The sequence below is a fragment of the Conger conger genome, chromosome 15, assembly GCF_963514075.1.
Source record: "Conger conger chromosome 15, fConCon1.1, whole genome shotgun sequence".
NCBI classification, from domain to species: domain Eukaryota; kingdom Metazoa; phylum Chordata; class Actinopteri; order Anguilliformes; family Congridae; genus Conger; species Conger conger.
In genome coordinates, this window is record NC_083774.1 from 2,445,900 (window position 1) to 2,471,328 (window position 25,429).

General features: G+C 44.2%; 2 long non-coding RNA genes across 2 annotated transcripts in view; both read left to right on the plus strand.

The window, feature by feature from the left end:
• Positions 1–513: 513 nt before the first annotated feature.
• LOC133112076 (uncharacterized) lies at positions 514–6,942 on the plus strand. Its single transcript, XR_009705034.1, has 4 exons — positions 514–645; positions 1,244–1,375; positions 5,333–6,446; positions 6,722–6,942. It is a non-coding gene; the product is annotated as an uncharacterized LOC133112076 (long non-coding RNA).
• Positions 6,943–7,046: 104 nt separating this feature from the next.
• LOC133111646 (uncharacterized) overlaps positions 7,047–25,429 on the plus strand; it is a 35,820-nt gene continuing 17,437 nt past the window's right edge. Inside the window, exon 1 of the long non-coding RNA XR_009705006.1 lies at positions 7,047–7,078. This is a non-coding gene — a long non-coding RNA (uncharacterized LOC133111646). The remainder of the gene's footprint in view (positions 7,079–25,429) is intronic.

Genomic DNA, 25,429 nt, shown 5'->3' on the forward strand with positions numbered 1-25,429 from the left:
AGGACAGGGGTGTGCAGCAAGGGCCGATGCGCTTCAGGATTTTGTGCCAACTTCCGCTCTTAATTATTTAATTGGTTAAATAATGTCTCGATCAGACGTTTGTATACGCGCCAGCTACAGCTACAGACTGCTAGTTTGTCCTAAAGGTTTTGACCGTGCTCAAGTACAAGTGAACCAGCATCATTTCTAGAGCTGTCAGAAAAATAAATTAAGGTAATTGGTTGGAGCAAAAACCAGCTCACAGACCAGGACAATGTAGAGAGCCCAAATGGAGAGCTTAGAGAACATATTTCGGGTTCGCGTGGAATGAGAACATGCAGTGGTCCTCACTCCTGGTCCCGGAGAGCCGCAGGGTGTGCTAGCTTTCATTGTTCCTCGGCACTTAATTGATCAATGAAAGCAGTTGATTACACTGTTAACTCACCTCACCTGGTTTCTTGGGTCTGAATTGGTTGCCGCTATTAAGACAAAAAACAAAAACCAGCACACCCTGCGACTCTCCAGGACCAGGAGTGAGGACCCCAGCACACCCTGCGACTCTCCAGGACCAGGAGTGAGGACCCCAGCACACCCTGCAGCTCTCCAGGACCAGGAGTGAGGACCCCAGCACACCCTGACATACCGTACAGATCAGCGATAATAAAGGTGTACGCTTTAAATTCCTCCTCTTCAACACTGAGTTAACTCTGTTAGTCTGTCCGTAATGACTGCTTCTGCAATTATACACCTATTAGGATTAATTCAGATAAACCTATTACATAGATATGTTTGAAAATGTCTAATACCGTTCCAATTAGCGCGCCATTATCTTAGTCGTGCAGCACTGAATGCCCGCCTCTTCTCCGGCAGAGTTTATCTGCCTCTCCTTTCTCTCGGTGCTCTGCAGTGTGTACACGGTGAATCTCAACTCCCAGAAGTCCCTGTATGAGCCGTCTCCCTGTTTTCTCTCCTAATTAGACCTCGTCTCTTTGTACCATGATAACAGTTATAAAGCCGTACTAAAGCCCACACGCTCATTGTCTCAGGTACAGAAAAAAAGAATTTGGCTGTAAAACTTTTTTTTTTTTTTTTTGCCCAAGTGCAGTCATCTATGGTGGCCCAGAGGTGCAATCCACATTTACAAAAGGCAATCTTGGTTTATATTTACAGGAAGCTTTGCTTTTACCAGGGACATTTAATAGCTGTGATTATAGGAATGCTTATGCTGTGCTTGGCAGTTAAATAAAATGCCTTCTTTCCCCAGCTCAGAGACGACTAGATGCATCAATCAATCGACACCAAGTAGGACCCTGGTTCTGTTCTTCCTCTGGGCTTGGGACTCTCAGCTGCTGTGCTGATGGGCTCTGGGGCTTTTGGAGGTTAATGCTTATGCTTGGTGAGCATCATTGATATGGAGTGACGATTGTTTTAAATATTGGTCTGTAGTGTTTGATTGCGTTTCTGTTACTTTGAGGAAAAAGTATCAGCGGGTTTGCTGAGTTGCTGCTATTGTGATGTTGTATATGAGTTGGAGCTGTAGAGATCTTGGCTGTGGGCTGAAGGCCCTGGAGCTGAGATGAGAGTTTAGTGGTTTTTGAGATGGAGATGATGTTTAGATGATGAGCTAGAAGCTGTGCTGCTGGGGCACGGTTGGTGGTGACGGTGGTGGGAGTCTTGGTGGTGGGCTGTAGGGAACATCCGCCAGAAGACACCAAAGGTAAGGCCATGGTTATGTACCTTCACTGGTTGGATGGTGCTGATTTACTTATTCTGGCTGTGTGGAGATTGTGGCTTATGCTTCAGTAGGTGAAAACTTTTGAAGTGGAGTAAATATGTTTTATATTTGGGCCTGTAATGTTTGGTTGTTTTTCTGTTACTCTGAGGAAAGCGGTAGTTGTTGTGAGTTGCTGCTATGTGAAATGTGAAATTGGAATTTGTGTGAATTCCGATTTTCATTTTTGCTGGTTTTAGCTTCGTATTGCTGTGCTGTTTAGACGAGATTGCTGCAAGTGAATTTTTGATAGAATAGCCTTTTTAGGCAAATATGCATTGTTTATTTCCACAGTGGTGTCAGATGATGATATGATGATAATGGTGCAGTAATTCTTTTGGGGGGTCGTGTGTAGATTGAGGATGTACAGTAATTTCAGTAAGTGGTGGCTGTTGCTAATAGTAGCTGAGAACTACTGATGAAGAGTTAAGTTTTTATATTTCACATTTGAGTATTGGTGTATTGAGTGTATTGGTGTTGTCATTGTTTTTCCTTGGTTAATTATGTCGTGATCTAATGATGTTGTGATGTTATAAAGGTGTACAGATCTTGGCTGTGTCTTACTCAAAGCTCTGTTGCAGATTTGAGTTTAGTGGTCTGAGAGAGAGATTAGTTTAGCAATGTTGCTGCAGCACGGTCGGTGGTGGTGGTGGGTTGTAGGAAACATCTGCCAGAAGACACCAAAGGTAAGGCCATGGTTATGTACCTTCATTGGTTGGATGATGCTGTGCAAGATTAAGATTAGGCTATTGTTTATGCATCAGTAGGTGAGAAGTGTAGATTAGATTTAAATTGACATTGTAGTTGCTTAGAAGAGATTGCTGCAGAAACTGCAAGAAGAATAGTCTGTTCAGGCAAAGATGAATGCATTGATTATTGGTGGTGTCATAGTGAATTGTTTTTGCTTGAATGATGATATGGTGATCTAGGGATCATAGTGTGGTAATTCAGTTTTTGCGTGCCGTTGCTGTGTGTAGAGTGATATTGTACAGTAATGTCAGTAATTGGTGGCTATTGCTAATAGTGGAGAATTGATGATGAAGAGTTAAGTTTGGCGAAATGTGACGATTACACTGGTGATTGCCATATCGGTGTTGTGATTGTTTCGATGAGGCTGATTATGTAGTGATCTTATGATAGTGATTTTATGAATTAATTATAGCTGTAGGTGTTGCTGATTGGAGTTTTTGAGACGGAGATTAATTTAGTTTTAGATGATGAGCTAGAAGCATCGCTGCTGGTGCACGGTTGGTGGTGACGGTGGTGGGATTCTTGGTGGTGGGTTGTAGGTCCTCCAGAAGACAGCAAAGGTAAGACCATGGTTATGTAACTTCACTGGTTGGATGCCGCTTTAAAAAATTAAAGGTTTATGCTTAAGTAGGTGAGAAGTGTAGATTCAATTTAAAACTTGGATTGATTGTGTTCCTGTTATTCTGAGAGAAATTTAGTTGTTCTGAGTTGCTGATGATTTCTGAAGAGAATGGAAGATTTTGGCAAATTTCAAATGGAGATTTGAGTGGTGATTTTGACGGAAGTGTAATTTCCTTCTGGTTTTAGTTAATGTAGTTATTGCTGTGCTGTTTAGAAGTGATTGCTGCAGAAGATGTACTTGACTTTTAGAAGAATAGTCTTTTCAGGCAAAGAGGAATGTATTGATTATTTCCATGGTGGTTCACAGTGAATTGTTTTTGTTTTTATGATAGTGTGGTGATCTAGTGATAGTAATATTGCAATTTCGCGTTTCAATTTTGTTAGTTGTTGGTGGCTGTTGCTAATAGTGGATGACAATTATTGATGCGCAGCTTGGTTAATATTTTAAATTTGGGAAAACGTGTGAAGATTTATTTTGGTCATTGCCATATTGGTATTGGTCATTGTTTTTTGCCAGACTGATTACGTAGCGATCTAATGATATTGGGATGTTATAAATTAATTATAGGTGATCTTAGCTGTGTGTTACTCTGTTCCAGATTTGAGAGTTTAGTAGTTCTTGAGACAGAGATTAGTTTAGTTTAGGTGATGAGCTAGAAGCAAGGCTGCTGCAGCACGGTTGGTGGTGGTGGTGGGTTGTAGGTCCTCCAGAAGACAGCAAAGGTAAGACCAGGGTTATGTAACTTCACTGGTTGCCGCCGTGCTGGGGGGGGGGGGGGGGGGATTGTTTCTGATGCAACAGTAGGTGAGAATTGTTGAGAAGAACTTGGAAGTGAAGATTAGATTTTAAATTTGGGTCTGCCGTGTTTGTTTCTGCTACAGCGACTTGCTTTTCCTCAAAGTAATGTGGTTTGCCGGCTTCTCGTTTTGAGAAGTTTGTCTGGTTTACTGACTGAGGTTCAGGGTCTGCCCATGATCTTTTCCATATGGTTGCGGGTTTGTAGCTACGAGTTTTCTGTGAAAATAAATTATTTGATGGGGTTGCTCTGTTCTGATGCTGAGCTTAGTGTGAGTGGTGCTACTGTGGTCATTGGAAGGGCTGCGATGTGCTTTGAGGCACGAGCTAGGGAGGTAGGTTCAGGCGAGGTGCCCGTAGGTGTGAGTATGTGAGTGAATGGTTTGTGTGTACAGATGGGTCTATGAGTGAATGGTGTGGTGTGTGTAGGTATGAGTGTGTGAGTGAATGGTGTGTAGGTATGAGTGTGTGAGTGAATGGTGTGTAGGTATGAGTGTGTGAGTGAATGGTGTATTGGTATGAGTGTGTGAGTGAATGATGTGTTGGTATGAGTGTGTGAGTGAATGGTGTATTGGTATGAGTTTGAGTGAATGGTGTGTAGGTATGAGTGTGTGAGTGAATGGTGTATTGGTATGAGTTTGAGTGAATGGTGTGTAGGTATGAGTTTGAGTGAATGGTGTATTGGTATGAGTTTGAGTGAATGGTGTGTAGGTATGAGTGTGTGAGTGAATGGTGTGTGTGCCCTGTGACTGATTTTCAAATTTTCAAGCACCCATCTCCCCTCTTTCACGGACTGTGTCGTGATGGTCATGCTGTCCGTGAAAGTTCATGTCAGTGGTCCAGGGCTCTCTGTTTGGTCTTTCTGTAGTGTTCATAGGCATGTAGACCGCAGCTATGATGGACTCCCAATATCTGTCCACCCACCAGGCTCCGCTGTATGGTACAGTCACACACTGAATCTCTCATCCTGAAACCATCAAAGTAGCTCTGTAGGCTAAAAGAAAATAAATAAAAAATAAAATAATAAAATAATGAAATAATGAAATAAAAAATAAATAATAATTAATTCATTACATTTAATACAATTAATACAAAGAATAAAATTGTATAATAATAATAATAATAATAATAATAATAATAATAATAATAATAATAAAATAAGGAAATTAATCAATAAAAACAAACATTAAAATATCATAAAACCTAACCAAAATATGAAATATAAACATTAAAATATTAGATATTCAAATATTAATCTAAAAATAAATGGCAATACAAAAATTAAAAGTTAAATGTAAATAGTTCTGGATGAGGGTCATAGTTTGTGACGACTACCAGAGGCTGGGAGTAGTTATTGGGACATGGTTATTGGGTGCACATTGTCCATCATAGCTGCTGTTTACATCCTCATGCAGAACGACCAAGCACAGGACCTACAGCAATATCCGAGGTGCTGCAGCCACCAACGTGAGCCTTCACGGATGGTGTGACCATCACTGAGGGGAGATGGACGCTTGAAGGCAGATCCGTTGCCTGAGTATGTGACCTTCAAGTCCAGCACTTTGCAGGTATTGGCCCACAGCAGAAAGGCCAACCGCAAGGTGCCTGATGACATTGGGCTCAAAATGGCTGGAGAGTGGATTCCAACTCCAGCAGAGAAGCCAGTTGGAAGCCTGCTCACCGTGTGACACAGTGATTGTGAAGAGGACCACACACACCACACACACGACTGCATGCAGAGGGTGAAGAAGGGTGGTGTCTCTGTGTAACCCAGGACGTCCTCTAACTCTTTCTGGTGTATGAACTCCCGTGCTACGAAACTGCAAGGAAATGCGTGGGGCCTGCTGGAATTGAGGTTGACACTGTGACTCATTGGGAATTGCTGTGGACTGAGAGGTAATAATCTGACCTGAGGGGGCACCTTGATATCCTTCCTGCAACTCTCAGGCTATGTCAGTGGAGTCAACGAAGGGTGTTACAATCCAACCTGGTAAGGCCATGACAAAGGAGGGAGACCACACACAGAAATGACAAGTTAAAAAGAGTTATGCTAAATTAGCACAGACAAGACAAACATGGTGTGTGAATCATCAGTAGTGTAGTTGAGCGGAAGACCATGGTGAACCATTGTTGTGTTGCACAAACCCAGAGAGAGAGCTCCCTCAGTCTGGAGACTGGCCCTTCTTAAACTCAGGGAGCCCTGGCCACAAGTGCCCCAAAATTACTCCCAACGACCCTCTGCTCCACCCACCAGACACCTGTGAGAGACACGTGAGCAGCACAGGCAGACCCAAAAGAACTCAGTTCTTGGTGCTGATGGTGCCGTGAGAAGAGATGGTTGAGGAAGCTGATGAAAGGAGCCTGCCTAAGTGTGGATCGTGGATGAGAGGAGGGAGAAGAGAGTGCCTTTGAGTGGAAATGGGGGTAAGATGTTTCTGAGAACGACCTGGACCTGGATGACCGTGATGAGTCTGGGAGTGAAGTGCCATTCAGCTGATCAGGAGGAAGAGGATGCACGAGGAGGAAGAGGTAGGAGCAGTGGGTCAGTGACTGGCCTCAGACCTGCAATAAAAAAGATGTCCCCAAAGAGGGGGGGGTGGTGCTGGGCCGTGAAAATCCACCAATTGTGGTAAGCAAAGAGGTCAAGGATCACACTGTGGCTGACAGTGAGTTGCAGTATGGCTGCGTGTAGGAAATGAGCCTTTCGGTGGCTAGCGTGGTACTTTAGCTTGCCACAGGTGCACATAGTGTATTTTACCTTTTTCCTTTTTTTTTTTTTTTCTCCCATCATTGTGGACCGAGAGTGGATTCCAATTCAAACCGGAGCCAGTACGAAGCCTGGACCCAATTCTTTAAAAAGCCACTCAGGGAATTGGATGAGCCACCCAACTCGGGCCGCAGCTGAAGCAGCTGAAGAAGATGTATCTGACAGCACCAGACCAACTACTGATGGAGGGACCTCCTCTGTGGATGGAGACCGGAGCAGTGGACAAGCAACTAATGGACATGTCATTCTGTACTGCAAATTTGGTGTGTATTTCTCATTTTATGAGCCAGTTTTTCTTTATTTGTATGCGTTTTATTCTAATAATCTGACATAAAAATAAGTTTTTACTTGTTTTTCCTGCAGGAAAAGCTCCAGGATCACAGCATTTTTTCAGGTAGGACCGTTTTCAGTTTCTAGCGCAAGAAATGTATACAGTGGTTGAAATGTTCTGTATGTTTTGTTTGAAAACACACATGGTACCAGACTATTGCACTGCATGTAGGAAATCTATCCATATCCACTCTGTCCTCGTTAGTGTAACCTTGCTAAACAAACAACACTGTCAATGTGTCAGACACTCCAGCAGACATCATGTGCTCCCAGCATGCTTTGCGCATGGTAGCATTTAGCCTTCTGGTTTAGGATGTTACGGTAGAAACATGAATTTCAATTTTAGAAAAATAGGATTTATTTTTAGAAGCAAGGATTTCATTTGGAAATATGGATTTGTTTTCAGAAAGAATTATTTCTTTTTTTGAAACAAGGATTTATCTTTTTAGAAATAATGGTTTCTTATTAGAAACAAGGATTTTACATTTAGAAATAAGGATTGCACCTCTGGGGGCCACCATAGTAATCAGAATAATTAGTGCTTGAAAAATGCTTACTTTAAACTCAAACACTGAAATTAAGGACAAACCGTTATAAAAAAAAAAAAATAGTGCAATAAATGGCAGACAACTAATAATCACAACCTTTTAAAAGGACACCATTTTATACCAGTTTGAGCAAAGCGCTGGAGCAGAAAATTGTAAAGCTACTTCCGCAGCGAGTATAAACACACTTATTTCAGCGCATTAATATTGGAAAGATAATTTTACTGCTCTGCCCTACACGGACATTCGGTCTATAATTTCCTCCCCCCCCCCCCCCGGCCCCTCCTCGTGATAAAACGACTCCGCTTCATATCCTCCCGTTTCTTACCGGGCGGTCCCAGCGTCTTAAAGCGTTAGAGGGCTGATCTGGAGCTGCCGCAGGCTCGTTCGACTCCAGCCCGGCCAAGTTTAGACACGTCTCTTCTGCTTCATTCGCCCGTTTTCCGCCCCCTTTCCCTTTCCAAACCTCCGCTCCGCATGCTGCTAACCGATTTAAGCTTTCTAGAAAGTTCCTCTGCAGCCTCTTCGTGTCAAACCCATTCCCTCAACGATTCCCGACATTCCCTGTGACGATAACAGATCAAGAGCAGCAATGGAGAGAGATGAGAGAGAATCTTATTTCTCTGCCTCCCTGTTCCCTATTTTTATATTTTTGATATGACTGGTGCAATATATTTCATGACTCTTGGGCTATTATACCACATATTTAGAATACCGCACATTGAATTGACGCATGTATGTGTCAAGGATGACTTAACTTTACCAAGGTTCCTTCAATGATGTTTATTCAAGTTCAGACCGCCAGTGCGACCCGTCCCATTGATAATAGCCGAGAGGAAGTCATCCTGAATGAAGCCATGGCTCTCCAGTTTTCCCTTTGTCACAACTACGGGACGTGTGATAGGCCCTTTGACGGGGAGAGAGCGCTCTAGATATGACTTCATTTGCATTTAAGGTGCTGCAATAAATTCAACAGAAAGTGAAGGGAGAATCAAGGGAAATTAAGAAGGATTAATGGACTTTGCTTTTCACTGTGACCGATAGCAGTTATTGTAGAGCCGGGTCACCTTGGCGGGGGCGGGGGGGGGGTTCCTTTGCGGGGGGGGGGACGGGACGTGAAAGGAGGAAATGAGGGAAAGTTGAGATCCTGCGGAGTTTCCCGTGGAGGGCGCGATTGGGAGCCCGTGACCTTGCCACGCGGCGACCGTAATAAGAAGTAATGAAGTCCCCGGCCGTGATTGATACGCCCGCCGTCTCTCGCCGTTTGTTCGTCATGGACGGCGGGAAGCGGACATGACAGTGATGCATCTCTGTGGGCCGCAGACTGATGGGAGGGATTTGGGTATGAGAACCAGAGTTGCCCCGCACGCCTGCGGCGGTCTTCCCGATCCGGTGTCTTCATCAGCTCTCCCTCTTCTGGGTTTGAGCGGGCAGGAGAGTGGTGGTCATTATCCCTATAAACCTCAGAGTATGAATCTCAGGGACCAGTATGTACTGTATCTGTCAATTAACTACGGTGTAGATTTGGTTGTACAGCTGTGGTCATTGTGAAATGGATGCACACATTCTTACATTCTTGCTTGGAGATGTTATGAGTTGACTAATTGACTTATTAACTGAAATGTTGAAATGTTTCAAAATGGGGGTGGGGGGGGGGAAACTTTTGAGAAGCCATTTATAACTGAAATATTTCAGGCATGAGTGGCCATGTAATTGTCTAAACTATATGCTGTACTCTTGTAGAACAAACAGTTTGAATAAAGACTCCTATTAATTCTGTGTTACTTTTCAATAAGCAATACCATGCATCTGACACATTTAAGCAGTGTGAAGCTAAGCCTTAGGCATAGGTGTTATTAAACAACGGCCTTTTGTGAAAACCACAAAAAAATATTTTCAATTTTTCATAAGTGCACGTTTGACTTTTAGCTTTGCTTTTGCTCACAATGTGCTGCATTGTTGCAGGTGAAATTTGAAGCACTGTAATAATGTCTCAGTTCAGAGGACAGTCTAATTCTATCACACACACGGCTTCAGTACATGAGCCTGTAGTTCTTATTCAAGTGACACAGGAGTGATAAAAGCAGTAGACCTCAGAAAACCCCAGGAGGCCCGAAAAAGCTTTGTCAGAAGGCTTAGGGGCCGGCAGGTCAGACACAGCTGTGTTTACACTGAGACTGAAGTGCGAGGCCTCATTATAGTCTGTGGCTGGCATCCCGAAAAAACCACCGCGCACCGAACTCTCTCTGAAAAGTAAAGGAGCCGGGCTATTGTGTAATCCTGGGGCTTTGTACAGTTCAGCTGAAACACGGCGAGTAATGAGGACAAGGTGACTCGCAGGTAATCTATAAGAATAAGGAACAGGCAGGCGGGCTTAGACTTTTATTAGATCTCCGATACGCCCCAGGACCGGGCCCGCGTTGGCACTTCCCGCGTCGCGCCCGTTGAAGTCTCGTGTCGCAAATTGTTCCAGACGGGGAGCGTGACGTGCGTCGGCAGAGGCGTGCTCCTTTAACGCCGGGCGCCCGAGCGCCCCGTTAGAGCGGACTGTCAATTCCTCCTCCGGTTTATTCCCGGCGAGCGTGATCTATCCGTCAGGGCTTAAGGAGGTTTCTAACAGTGCATTGACCTTGAGTGTTTCACATTGATTTCCAGTAACATCTCACAAACAGGGTCGTTACGGAGTCACCGAGCAGTGGGTGTGATTGGGAACAGATTTCCCAAATTCCGATACCGTGCCACCTGCCCGCGGTGATGGATCACCCTCCAGCAGCCCATCAATCCTTACCTGCTGCCGAGGAGGTGACACCTGTATGAAATTTATCATCATATACGACACAGACACATCAAACCAATACGACCGGGGCTTCCTAAACAAAGTCCCCCCAGAGCTGCCGGGGGAAGGTTCTATTATGTTTAAAAACGGATTTATTTGTCACGGTGAAATATGGCAGGGTTACTTGGAGGAGCTATGGAAATATATCTAAGCATGTAGGAAAATGTCTTCTGGGGGAGTGTGCGCGCTCCTTCTCCCGGGCTTGTTGGGATGGGGGGGAAACGTGCCACGGCTTCGCTTTGTTTACGATCGCGCCAATGCTGCGGATGTGTCCCGGAAAAAAAAGGTCCACCTTCAAAAACCTCCGGAATCCAATCTGCGGCCGTGTGCAGGTGGTTGTCGGCTGTGCGATTAAAATGTTTGGAGCGCTCAGATTTATTTTGATTGTGTTTGGGATGTTGGGGAGGTTTTTCCCGTCCGAGGGATTGTGCTACTCCGATAAGAACTTTTTAATGCGAGGCTTGGGCGGTGTAGATTATGGGATCTTCTAGTCGCTTCCACGAGAAGTCACAAAATGGGGTCAGGTGGCCTTGCATGCACTAATTTAATTAATTACCGACGGTTCCCTGGAAAGATTTTATGGGCAGTTAAAAAACCTTCTGTTATTTTTACTGCTGTACGGGGGTGATGTGTTGAACTGTCTTTCACAAAGGGTCCCCTTCTTTCCCCGGCACGGACCGGCCAGGTTCGCGATTAACGACCCCTGAAAGAGCAGCTCGCCCGAACCTAGCAACAGTTGTGAAGGCCGGCGCTCTTCGACGGCGGCCCTCGGTGTTGTTTCTGAAGTGGAGGACTGTCCGGGCCGCAGAGCGGTGCCCAGGCCACAATCCATTTGGAGGCTCCAGCTTACCCGCGACTCCTGCCAGGAGCGCTCGCTCTGAAGCACAATGCTCCTTCAGAGACGGGCGCTGCAGGAGATTCAGAGAGCCTCTCCGCACACAGGCTGGAGCAGGTTGTAATCCCCCCCCCCCACCCCTCCCATTTCATTAGCCTTCAGGACTAAAGAGCTTAGTGGCACAGGCCAATAATAAAATATCGAAAAAAGACAGAGCACAAACTCCTCTGAATACATGGTACTTTGTGATTATTTCTTCTTTTTTTCCCCCCTCCTCATTCATCGTAGATAGGAATGGATTAGGCAGCCTCAGAGGATGAGAAGTATCACCAATCGATTTTCACAACTTTGCATTGTTCTTCTCCAAGTGGAACTAGCAATCTCAGATGTGCCCAGATGTATAATACCGTCGATTTGCAGATGAAATTATCAAGAAAAAAAAAACTAGCTTCTTTCTCAGTGGCACCAGCCAGAAGAGTGAGTCTGTAATCAGAAAAGTAGAAGGACAGCATTGTGTTGTGCGTATGTTAAGTGTGTAAGTATGTGCAAAGTAGCTTTTTGTTGCTGTTTGACGTGACTGAGCGAATAAACCAGATTCAGCCTCTGCTTTGCACTAATTATTGTGGCTGAATCTGCTTGCAGACTTCTCAAAATGGTAGCTGCCTCTGTCAGACCAGCCAATAGTTCTAATCGAGTGTTAAAAGTAAGTACCTCAGAAATCCTCTCAAGTCCTGTGCCATGATACAGTGGATCTGAATAATTATGGATTCCTGCGCCTTCCCACTTCTCTAAACTTGATATGAATGGCTTTTTGTAATCTATGTGAGATTAACACGCTAGCTGCTCAAATTGTTTTCCCATCACTAAGCTAATGCTTTAATTCGCTTCTGTTAGTCACACTCTGTGGTTTATGGAGAAAGCGTCTACAGTATTTATTCAACGCATTATTTTTTTGAGCAGGTTTTTTTGGGGGTAATTTAGTGCATCTTTAAAATCCCCAGGAGAGGCTAATTTGCTCGTTTGCAGGAGTGATATGTTGGAATATTGTGCTTTCTTGGGTGTTGTACACATATTTCCAGTCTAACTTGAGACATTCAGCTGTCTGGGGCAGGCTCTGGGGAGGAGAAGAAGCGGATGTACTTTGCCAAGGGGATTAACTGTGAAGTGGGGGAACCATTAGGGTACATTTCTGAGAAATGCTCGAGTATCCTGACGTAATTTAGGGAGGGAAGTTCAAGTTCAGATCCACCCTCCAGAAAGCTCTCGGCCACAGAACACCATGCATACAGTATGTGAGCATCTTTTTATTATTTCCATCAGTATAGCTTGGCCAGTTCAATAGAATATTGACGTTATTGTACGTTAAATGGCGTAAAAACAAAATGCACCAAACGCATAAGTGAGGAACACTGTTTTGTTTCTGCATCAGCTTTAAGTCTGCTTTCGTTTAACTTCTGATCAGGGACATTATATTAATTGTTGGGTACAGGGATGAATGCCACTACCAGCGAAATCTATGACAATCTTTTAATATAAGATTTGAAATATAAGATATAGTTTTTTCCTATTTGAGATGCATTATGACTTTAATCTAGTTTCAGCTGAGAGTTCAGGTTGTGTATGTTCCCAAATAAGGATTGGAGTAAGAACCTTTTCTGATCGTGTCCCTGTTGCACTGACCACGTTATGCACCCGTGGGGATTTCACTGTAAACATACGGTATGAGAACATGATCAATTTGAGATGCAACACGCACACACACACGGTGAAATTCATCCCCGTCTGAGAACAAAACGCAGTTCCTCTGTCTGTGTCATAAAGATTTCAGTTTGACTCGGCCATTTTGCTCAAACTTGCTCTCCGCTGTAATTTCAAAAGGATCCTTTGAAACTTGATGCTTTGATCTGTCCACAATACCGTTGATGGGCCTTGTTTGTAATATGTGATTGAGTGGAACATTCGACAGCTTCTAATCTTCCCGCAGATGTTTGCCGACCTTGATTTTACTCCTGATTAGCATTTCAGCTACATAACTGCTTGTAAGCGTTCTTTGCAGTGTTGACTATTTTGACATGGCAAGCCAGCTGGAGTTCAACAATCGGTTAACTGCAGTCAAGAAACACATTAAGAGGCGCCACTACAAATGCCTGAACTGAAGGAGCTTTTCTGCCATGTGGAAATGTTTACAAAATTTGTTTTAAAGCTCTTGGTTTACAGATCAATAAATCTTTTTCTGGTTAAGCATGATAAAAACAATGTTCATGTTGGTTAGTTTTTTTGTGTTTTATTTATTGTCTTTCAAATTGCCCAGAAATGAGGATAGACCAGTGCTTTTATGTGGGACTCTGGGGAACCGCTGCCTCTCATTCAGTGTGGCGATGGCAGAATTCATGGGATTTTCCAAGCACAACTAAACGGAAAGAAGACGTGCAGCGATCTGTCTAACCTCAACACGCAACACGTCAGGTCTCAGGGAGCCCCGCACAGCTCTCTGAATGACGCGTCCGGATACACGGGCCCCATCTTCTCTCTTACACCAGCCAGTGAGCGCGGGATGAGTGCAAGTATAATCTGAAAATATTTTAACTTTTTCAATAATTAAAGCGGTCATAATTAGCAGTAACTCAGCGTTAAGCTGTATATCTTTAATGTCTTCTGGGAGAGGGCTCTAAGCTGTGCTTTAGAAGACAATGGAAAAATCACTATCATCCATTTGCCTTGTAATGATTGATTGTTTGCAAATAAAGTTCCAAATTAGTTTTTTTTGGCTAGAGTACCATTCCACAAGCACATGATGTTCCATATTATACAAACAGTTTGTAAAATGGCAGGAAGTTGGCCTGACATCCAACATGCTTTAAGGACTCGTGTCACATGTTTGTTTGCTTTCGTGCATTAAAATAAATCCCGGTTTTTAAAAGCTGGTCAGTGCCTTTCCTGTCTGCCTCGTGTCTCCACAGCCCCCAGCTGCAGAAATCTCACGTCTGATCCTGCGCCATTCTGACTCTTAAAAGCCATCATTGGCTGGTGATTTGCAGATCAAGACGGTTTAGGTCATTAGGCAAAGACCACCCCCTAGAATTAGCAGCAGCCAGGACATTAGTCATCCTCTCCAGTTCCGATACCTGTATCTTTCTTCTACATTACATGCTGGCAGAGGGATATTTATACCCGCACCGAAGGGGAGGTGGGGGGTTAGGAACGGTGCTCGTGTTCGCAATGAATCGGTAACACATGATGCACTATTTTGTGAAAATTTCACTCAATGTTTACATATCTACTGTACGTTTCAGTGCACATTGTTTTGCATACCGTAACACAGAGTTGGGATGAATGGGCAGTTCTCTTCTAGAGCATTCCAGGGTGTGACGAGAAGACCGCACAATGTGGCTTTGTATGCTTCCTCTTACGGTGTTAGACTTTCCTTTTTATTTGTATTATTATTATTATTACCATTTTATTTTTCAAAGATAATTGCACATATTTGTAGACTCTGTGACCGTAGTCTCTATAGGTATCCACAAGGTACGGCAGTGTCTTTCGAGATTAGTACAATGCTTTGAAATTCAAAGTGACTGTTTTCTTGCCGCCTCCTAAAAGCTTATTATCACTCGGATATCAGACGTGTAGGCGGTAAAGCGGTCGGTACAAGACCAGCGATATTTCTTCATGAAGAGGAGAACGGCACCCAATCTGGCTTGAGGATGGCCTGTCAGGGGAAATGAAAACGAATAGTTCTTGTATACCACAGGAGAAAAACCTCTCAGGCATCAACATGTGCTTTTAAGAGAAGTCCTCCAAGGTTGGGCAATTCCAACCCTAACCCACGAGGAAGACCCTTTCTCCTTCTGCCTGATTCACATACATCACAGTGCGTCCTCTGACATTTCCTCTGCTTAGAAAACCTCAACACGTCGTTAGTGGCTGTGGATCTCCTTTCAGCCTTGCCATTTTGATCCAGTTAGATCTTGTTCGTTTGAGGTGCAATAGGTAATTTTGGACTTCAAGCCACACTGTTTATCCCCTCCCCCTTCTCTGTGAACACGCTGACGTTGAAAGGCCATTGGCTGTGGCAATTAGAACCAATTTTCAACCAATGAGCTTGAATTATTGTACAGCAATACAATGTTTTGGTACAGCGTGCCGGCCCATCAACTGCATATTTTGAAGCCTGTCTTTAAGGACTATAAACACAGGCAGAGGGTGAGTCAACATGTCAGTGAGCCTTTTTCAATGATAGGAAGGGATTTACAATGGTCTTGTAACAATGTTTTAATACATCTTACCTATTGTACCTTTCATATACAGTACAGTGTGCTATTATAGCTGGTGGCTGTCCTCACTCTTGTTCCAGTTCAGATGTCTGCTTCGAATAGAGATGAATTCCTTCACGTGTGGATTGGGTTCCAAAAATGTAGCGTACAGGAAGGACACCTTGTAACATTAATCCTTAGACGGGTATAGCCAAGAATAGGTAAAAAAAAAAAAAAAAAATGCACCGACATTGAAATCGGTCAAAATTATGTCATAATATATCGGAGCCAAATCCTAAAGCATAGCATATGCTAACATATTATGTTACAGCGCGATCACTGACTCGAAAGTAGATTAATCTTTTATAAAAGGATAGTTCTTCTTCTAGTAAAGTTAGCTGCTCATAGGAATATGAACAATAGGGAGGCCTTTAGTGTAGTGGTTAAGGTGCATGACTGTAGTGTAGTGGTTAAGGTACATGAGACTGTAGTGTGGTGGTTAAGGTTCATGATTGCAGTGTGGTGGCTAAGGTACATGACTGTAGTGTAGTGGTTAAGGTACATGACTAGTGTAGTGGTTAAGGTATATGACTGTAGTGTAGTGGTTAAGGTACATGACTGTAGTGTAGTGGTTAAGGTACATAACTGTAGCGTAGTGGTTAAGGTACATGACTGGGACCTGCTATGTCGGTGGTTCGATCCCCGGTGTAGCCACAATAAGATCTGCACAGCCGTTGGGCCCTTGAGCAAGGCCCTTAACCCTGCATTGCTCCAGGGGAGGACTGTCTCCTGCTTAGTCTAAATCAGCTGTAAGTCGCTTTGGATAAAAGCGTCAGCCAAATGACGTGTAATGTAATGTAATATATGAATATTGGTGGTTGGATCACTGTGGCTTCGACTCAAAATCCATGTGGTGCTGTGTTGCTTTACAGCCACGCTTCCCATCTGCATGTCCACCTGCTTTTGTACCACTGACGTACCTCCTGCAGTTTGCCTAAAAGATAAAAAGCATCTAGCACCTTATCAAGCCTGGTCTTGGGAAAAACCCCCCAGTGTTTCTGCCTCCACTACATGTCCTGGCAAGCTATTCCACACAGTGACCACTCTCTGAGTGTGAAAAAAAAAAATACTTCCTCATATCCGTGCGGAATTTATCCTTTGCCATTTTCCATTGATTAATTTCCCCTCACGCTGTCGAAGCCGGGTCCCGCAGAAAGCTGCAGGCCGGCTCCCTGCTCTCATTCCTCTTAACGGAAGGGCCCTCTCTCTGCCCGGAGACCCCCTCTCCACCGCGCGGGGTCTCTGCGCATTCCCGTCATTAGTGGCTATCTGGCATTGACAGTGGAGTAATTTGAACTCTGACTCCCAAGGGCCTCTTCCTTTACTTCCTGCTCTAGGAATAAGCTGCCTATTGATTAGATATCAGGCTGTAATTGGGCTCCGCCCTGAGATATATGATGGAGATGACAGGAAGCAGATACCCTGCTGGTGCTTGTAAATAGTCTGGTTGAACAAAATGTCTGCTAACCACTTCGGTGCCAAGTTTCCTCTCTCCCCCCTGCGTCGACTTCCCCCCTCTTTTTAATTTGGCAAATTTACAAATGACCCACCCGATATGTGGAATATTATAATATTGTTGTGTTTTTCAGGGATGCTTTGCGTTTCTTTGTTTGTTTTACATGTTCTTTAATTAAGGAAAGCCCAGTAATTATAAATGTATGAAAAGTGTAGCATAGAATTTGACTGATATTAGTATAAATCTCCCACCTGAATGATTATCTTGCTTTATTCTTACTATATGAACATAAAGTTATATTTGCAGTATTTTCCAATTCAATTATATTATTCAGGTTGTATTATATATTGCATATTCTCCACCATAACATTGAAATGTTGTAGAAACAAGTGACATTGCATGTAAAATTTCATTAACATGAGTAGAGCACTGTTCACTCCTGTCATCAAAGTGGCTTTGTAATTTCTGTTATCTATCGCCTCTAAAATCTGTCTTTTCTAAAATCAAGAGGCCAAAAGGTTATGATCCTCTTTCGCTTGCTCATCATTAAGCGTTATTTTTCATGATTCATATTCGTAGTTTCCTCTATCTTGCACATCCTTTTCACATATCGGCTGTTTGAAATCTGCCAACAAGTCATGTCACTGTCGCCGTGACGACCTTTCCCCACTTCCCCGCGGCGTTAAGGCAGAGGTGCAGGGATGCTGCGTCTGATTCTCTCTAACTCTCCGTGGATTGTTCAAAGGGGAAAAGCTATGGCGTGTGAGTTTGATCACGTTTTGACAATATCCCGTTCAGTGTAGATGGAAAAACCAGCGCGATTAAAATTTGCCGTTCATATGCACTGTGTTTTATACAATATTTGCTTCAGCCTCTTGTGGTCCGATTTTAAAAAGCTTGGTGACCATCACTGGCCGTCTGATGATACTCCTGAATACGACCACAAAGTGAATGCCGACACAGGGTAGGTCATTACTGATGCGTGTAAAATAAAGTCAGCCTGTGATGAGATAAGAAACGGGAAAAAGCGTGTGTGAATTTGCCGAAGAGGAGCGGGCTTTGTCCATGCAGCTGCAGTAACAGACTCTCCGCATCACTTGATCTGTGAATAAGTATTCAGTGTGGGTGTGACACCACAAGATCCCCCCCCCCTGAGTTTGCTCTGCTGAGCTGAACCGTTCTCTCGGAAGTAGGTGTGGGTGTGAAAAGTGGGCTGCTTCCGAAAGCGTCAAGCTGCTTTGGCTGCTGTAGCCCCGCTTTCAAGCGCTGGCGGATTAGACCGAAATCTCCTGTGATCTCCGCGGCGGCGTCGGCCCCCCGTCGGATGTAACGCCGCGGCCCGCCCCGGGTCCAGGCGGGCCCTCGGCACGCTCCCTGGAAAGGGACCCTGGAAACCGGAGTCAAGTGCCCCGCTCCGGAGCGGTTAGCCGTCGCGTTTGCACAAAAGCGCCTGACACATTGAGGTTAATACGACGTGCCGCGTCTCTCCCCCCCTCTCCGGTGGTTTCTCCCCGCTCGCTGCGGAGGCCTTCCGCGAAGCTCTCGGCTCTTTTTGCTGCCGAGTTTCCAGGCTTTAAAAAGCGAGACGCTGTGGCGTAGCCAGAGCCGGCGCTGTGGACGCAAACGCCGCTGTGTGATTCTCGCATTACAGCGGCAGAACATTGTACAGGAACAACATAAAAATCAAAATGCTGTCGGGTTATTAAATAACAGGTACAAAGCAGTGATACGATAAAAAAATAAATAAAATAAAAAAATCCTGAACAGTGGCTATACAATATGGCGAAGAATGCAAGAAGGCCAGTGTTTGTTATCGTTCTGTTTGTGAGCGGGCTAGTCCCGCTTCTGCGGCAGTCGTCGGACGTGAGCGCAGTTTTCCAGCGGACCGCGCGGCTGCCCTGTGCGGGGAGCGCCTCCCTGAAATACCGAGAGGAGCTCTACGCGCTGCGGCGGCTGCGGCGGCCGACCGAAATGGGAATAGAATGTTAATGGGCACTTACAGGATTGTGAAAACATTTTCCCCTGGAGGCCCGGCGGTTTTGGCCGCTCTGCGGCGGCTCGTGGCTCTCCGGCTTGCCCGGCTCTCCGGGGCTGGAAAGGGGGCCCGTTCACAGCGTGATCCCCCTGGCCTGGCTCAGGCTGCCCAGACGAGGCGGTTTCAGACGGGCACGTCCGCGAGAGCCAATATTCCGAGCGCACACATCTGAGAACACGATTAGGAAGCCGTGTCATTTCAGGCTAACTCGGAGTCCGGGCACACCTTCCCCCCTGTTTAAAGATCAGCGCTCGCATACTGTACAGCTCAGTGCTCACATACTGTACAGCTCAGTGCTCGCATACTGTACAGCTCAGTGCTCGCATACTGTAGAGCTCAGTGCTCGCATACTGTAGAGCTCAGTGCTCACATACTGTACAGCTCAGTGCTCGCATACTGTACAGCTCAGTGCTCGCATACTGTAGAGCTCAGTGCTCGCATACTGTACAGCTCAGTGCTCGCATACTGTACAGCTCAGTGCTCGCATACTGTAGAGCTCAGTGCTCGCATACTGTAGAGCTCAGTGCTCGCATACTGTACAGCTCAGTGCTCGCATACTGTACAGCTCAGTGCTCGCATACTGTTTCCTTTCACTGACAGATCATCTAATCTGTCACACAGGAAAAAATTATTCAACAAATATCCCTTTGAAACATTCCCCCTAGGCTGCAGAACACAGTCAAAAGACAACACAAGTAAAAAATCTAATCATCGCAAAATCATATCTCATGCTCGTCAGTAGCAGCTGCTGAATGCCAGGCATCCAATGATCTGTAATTAGCTCCATGACAAGACAACCTTTCAGTAAATTGTCTGGTTTTTCCCCTCTGCTTTCATTCATCCTTTTTTCTGTTCCTGAAGGTGATGTCCTCGTTTGCACAGTCTTGGGGAAATATATGGAGGAAAGTAAAAAAAGAGGCAGATCAACTGGAACCCTTTCCGAGAGGAGCTTTGGGCCAGCGCAGCATGACAAGGCGCCCATTTATTTCGGAAACGAATGCATTTAAAAACTCTTTCCTGCTCCCCGACTCTTCTTCAAAACCGCATTTGACAAGCGTCTAATTTCCCCGCTCGATAACGTCATCATTAAACGCTGGCCCGTCACAAACGCCTTTATCGTTTCAGCATTGTTTGTGCTCCTCAGACACGGGTTTAAATACTTGAGTGTGTGTTAAAACTCCTCTCACTGCAGTCTCCTTCTCCGTAAGGAGGAGATTTAACAGAGTAAAGAAATCTTGGTAGATCAGCCACCCTCCTGCTGGGAATTGATGGCACAATACCACAAAGCAGACACCACAATGCACTGAATATTTTCACTACAATTTTCACTATAATTGTGAAGACTTCTATGCATCGTTTATCCATTGTGTCATAGCACTGAGTGTGGAACAGTGCATAGCACACCGTATGTGCATGCTAGAATGGGCCCATCTGGATAAAGGATCTGTTTGAGGCTTATTGGCTAAAAAAAGGATTTAAATATTGGCGTTGTGAGAAGTTAAAATCCGCACCTAACATGACTCCGTTTTTTTGCTCGATTGTTGCACCTCTGCTCGCAACATGCTGGAATTAAATCATGTGAAATGTTCTTTCGGTTAACATTGTAACCTTAACCCTTTCATGTCCTCGCCAAGGAAAAAGTCATGGAAAAATGGCAGCTGTGCTCTACCCAACAGTGGCGTGGAGCACCTTTCATGAGATCATGTTGAGCAGTAGTGTGCTTGCTGTGGGATGCTAATATCCAGAGGTGATATTCAATGACCGGTCTGTTACTGCGGTCAGACAGATGTTGCCGTTCCCTGTTGGATAGTCTTTCAACATCGTCTGTCAACCAACACTCCCGGTGAAATATGTGTCCAAATTTGAGATGGTGTCTGGCAGGCCTTCAACAGGTTAAGAACCTTTGCCTGACATTCCTTGTTTTAAAATCAGTCCGTTTTTCCAATATGTCAGTTTACAACATTGTTCTTTCCAGTGGATTTGAGGCTCTTGTAAACGGGGGCTATTTTATGAGTGGATGTTGTAATTAAGATTATTCGTACTGTTATTAACATTATTGGCCTGACAAATTTTTACATTTCGTAAGCGACATATGAGAGAACCCTCAATAAAACTATATGGTGCAACAAATCAGGGCAAAAATATGGACTGTTTTACCATTAGGCTATAATTTAACAACACTTCATGCAACTGTCCCTCGATGATATCAAAACTCTTCTAAAAGTTATGGTGTGTTTTAACTCAAAAATAAGGAAAAAACATGCATTTCATACATTTACCACATATGCGTCAGACATTTACCACAGATGTACTCTCAATGACCACCTCCAGATTATATGTACCCTTTACCAACATGAAGTCATCAAGTTACTATTTCTATTTTTTATTTTTTTATTTTTTTATTCCTAATTTATAGCAATGATTGGCAAGCTAGATGGGCGTGGGCTGCTACTTGTCGAGTTTGTGTAAAAGGTCTGTGTGTGTGTGTGTGTGTGTGTAACATTACCCACCTCCTTTCTGTGACATGGATACAGGATTCTGCCTTAACAGTCCATCCTGAGGCAAGCGTCGACTCGTCTTAACCACACAATGAGAGGCAACCGTGTGAACAGCGGGGCGTGTGAGGGTACTCTGGTACCATACCAAGATAACACGTTTTATTGGGTGAGGGGAAGTTGGGGGAAGTTGGGGGGGGGGAGGGTAGAACTATTGTTGATTATTGTCATGTCATGTTTTTATCTTTGTATTCTTGGCGCCCTGACGCTGTGCTGTGTTTGGTTTGTCCTTCCACATCACTGTAGCTGTTAGCAGCCGGTAGCTCCAGAGGCCTTGCAATGGGAACACCAGCCAGTCTGAGGCCCAAAGGGTCAGCCTAATTCATGTCCAGGTCCCCACGAGGTAGGACCTGGATATTCATTAAAAAGCCCAGCTTAGCTGGCTGGTCTCAGTCACAGCAATGGGAGATTTAAGAAGCCAGCAGCCTTGCTGCAGCAAGGCCTTCTGGGAGAAGTGTGGGAGAAGTCATCTATCATAGCTTGTGCGGAGGTGTACATCCAGAACGCCGTTCTGCTGATGACGGTTGGGTGGGTTGCGTACGCGTTTCAGTGGCTGAATACAGTCGAGCTGAGGATGTCCTTTTTTTCCTTTCTGATCTTAGCAGAGTTGTTGAATGTGATTTGAGAGTTTATCTGTGACTGTGCCGATTTAGGCTGGCCGTGAATGTCGTGTTGCGTTAAAACTAAAAACGAAAAGAATGGAAAACTGAAATGCCCGTGCACCTGGAGACCTTTTCATCTTGATTTTAAAAATTGATATTCACCAAATAGTTGAGAGTGTTGACACAACTGCCTCCACAAACCGCTCCATGAGAAATGCTCGCCTTTTTAGAGCCGGTAACATTTTCTCCTGGCCCGTGGGAAAATACCTTGGCCACCATTTCATATTCTCCTCTGTGCGGCTGCTGTTGTTCCACCGGGCCGTTCTGGACGGGGCCTACTGTGCCTCACTGCCTTCTTTGTTCGGCCTCGACAAGTCATCCTCAGAATATCCACATTTTTTAGATGCCTTCTTGGTCCTTGTTTCCTCAATTATGTATTTGTTTACTTTTGTAAAGGTCCCCTTTTCTCGCTGCCCACATCTCCATGGGAATTATATGGGCTCTCCTGCCCCTAGCCTATCGGCGGCGAGTGAATCCTAATGCATCTCCCGTACAGTAATTGCAGAGCTCATGCATTCACATGTCGTGCGTTTCTGGGTTCTCAGATGAGGTCCTGCAGGCTGCTGTGTGATTATGCTACATGTGTGCTGGCTGCAGACCAGCATACTGATTTTTATTTGATTGTATTTGGAGAAAAAAAAACATTTTACAAATAAATTGTACTCATTTCTCCATGGATTTTTGAAGAGGCACACGGTAATTAATTCTACATCTGTCCCTAACTTTGACTTCCAAATAAATAAATAAATGCAAAGTTCAATGGTAGCTAAGCCCAAAAATGCATTGTGGTGATGAACTCTTCAAACTCTCCTTGGAGGAAAAAAAAAATAAAAAGAAAGAAAGAAATATATACCATCACTTAAATTGCATTGTGAGACAAAGCTGATAATAAATGTAGATTGAAGTCAGGATGCAGACTCCTTAAGATGGATGTGGACATTAAATATCTTCCACATACTGCTGGTCTTCACATTGACAGGCTATCGGCAACGTTTGCGAGCGCCGCCAGCAGTTTGTCTAATAACTCTGTTTATTATGCTCATTGTGTCAAAGCTCGCGGAGGGACTAAACAGACTGGAGATGGCTATCACCAGACACCACTAAACTTTAAACAAACAGGGGAGGACATAATATGCTGTATAAAAGCTAGTCTCTTCTGAAGTTACTAAAGCACCATCTGCTATCCTCATAAAAAGAAGCACGCTTTTTCCCCATTATAGCATTCGTTCGGATTTCCTCTTGGAAAGAATGAGTATTCTGACGGTTAAGCCTCCATTTTGTGGTTGTAATCAGGGCTGGCCTGAGTCATGGCTACTGAGCTTCCTAAAGTCCGTCTCCGAATAATCTTCGACTGGACGTTACTTGGTCTCTGAAAGACGTGAAATGAGTGCTTCTATGCCACACAGTCTTTAGAGAAGCATCGGAGCCGTATCGAAACTGACCGGCCCGACTGTGCGTGGGTGGACGTCTTCTGTTTCTTTGGGCAAGGCCTCAGCTGCACTATTCTGGAGACCTGGTATTTTCTTTAGATTTCCTTTAGAGGAATTTTCCTTTGGCGTTGTGCGTTCACCTCGTAAATGTGACAGGTAGGTAAATATACAGCCAGAAGGCCCTTCCAAATAGCAACTTCTATAATAATCTTATATCTCCTGCGTAACATCTGGGGTACTGGATATGTCAGAATATGTGGTGCAGTAACAGTACACCTCAGTTCTGTGTTTTTCAGTTATCCCTGCCTGTCCCACACTCAGGTATTGGATGACGATGACTAACAACCTCTCACACGTTTACATCTTGTTTTGTGTTATAGCACCTGCTCTTTGTATGACGCACAAAGCTGTCTCCATCAAGCATATGCACAGAATTCCTCCAGAGTTACTATCCTTTACTAATATTATGTAGCCTGCACTTGGCATCCCTAAGTGATGTGTTCTGCTTCTTGTATCTGGTTTGGACAGGACCCAAAATCCCCGGGCAAACTGTAGGAATATGTGTAATAGGAGCTAAACCCAGTAAAGTTTGACTGCCACAACAAATTTACTTCATGTAGAAAGATGGAAAATCTAGTGAAGATGTAAGATGGCAGAAGTGAGAAATCTGAGCGCTGTCATAGCCTAGAGGGACTCTGCTGTTCACATTGTGCTTGGACACTTCCCAAATTTCAGTCATTAAAAGCCAAACATTGTGTCTACTTCAATTACCTGCACTCGTCTCTAGGAGCTTGAGTGCATGTATGTCCCTACGTGTCTTTTTGTGATCAACAGTTTATGAATAGAAGAGGAAGTTATACTAATATATTAGCTCAGATGTTGGTCAGTTTACAGAGTGGATGTATTCCCATTCCAGAATGTTCTTGGGCGGCCTGTAGCGTAGCGGTTAAGGTAAATGACTGGGACACGCAAAGTCGGTGGTTCTAATCCAGTAAATCCAGTTCTAATCCAGTAGGCACAATAGGATCCGCACAGCTGTTGGGCCCTTGAGCAAGGCCCTTAACCCTGCATTGCACTCGTGTGTTAATGTATTTGAAGTTAGAGATTAACAGTTCAAATGTGAAACCTTGAGGATAATTTCACCCAAACTTTTCAGTATTTCTACAATCCAAAGTAAGATTTTATTCTTTGCAGTGTGAGTCAATTGTTGGAGTGTTTAACTGCTGAGTTGACATTTTGCATACTGCAGTTCAAACTGATCATATTAAAGGTATGGACATTGTTAAAATGAGTAAAATACCTTAATTTAGACTTTGGTATGTAAATGGGCAGCTTTGAATAGTCTTGGGATGACCACAGCCAGTTTGGTCAACATTACTGTGTCCGTGTCAATGTTTTGTGGTTGTCTTGCTCATCCTGAGTCCAGGAACCTCAGCCAAAATTTGTGCTCTTTGCCAAGTTTTTTTGTACTATTTTTTCCCCCCATTGACGTTTTTCAGTGTCTTGTTGTAAAATTACGTCATTTTGGTTTTCTTCACTTTCCTTTTTATTTTGTACTATTTCTGCTCCTGTCAACACGGGCGAATCGGGACATTTATCTGCCTTAGCATGCCTAAGTGATCATTATAGATTTACATTTTCCCCTTACAATCAAAGGCATGTGCTGCCCACTGGTCTCTATAGTCTGATAGTCACAATATTATGCTTTCTGTTAAAAAAGGCAAAAAATTGAATCTCTCGACATGCCA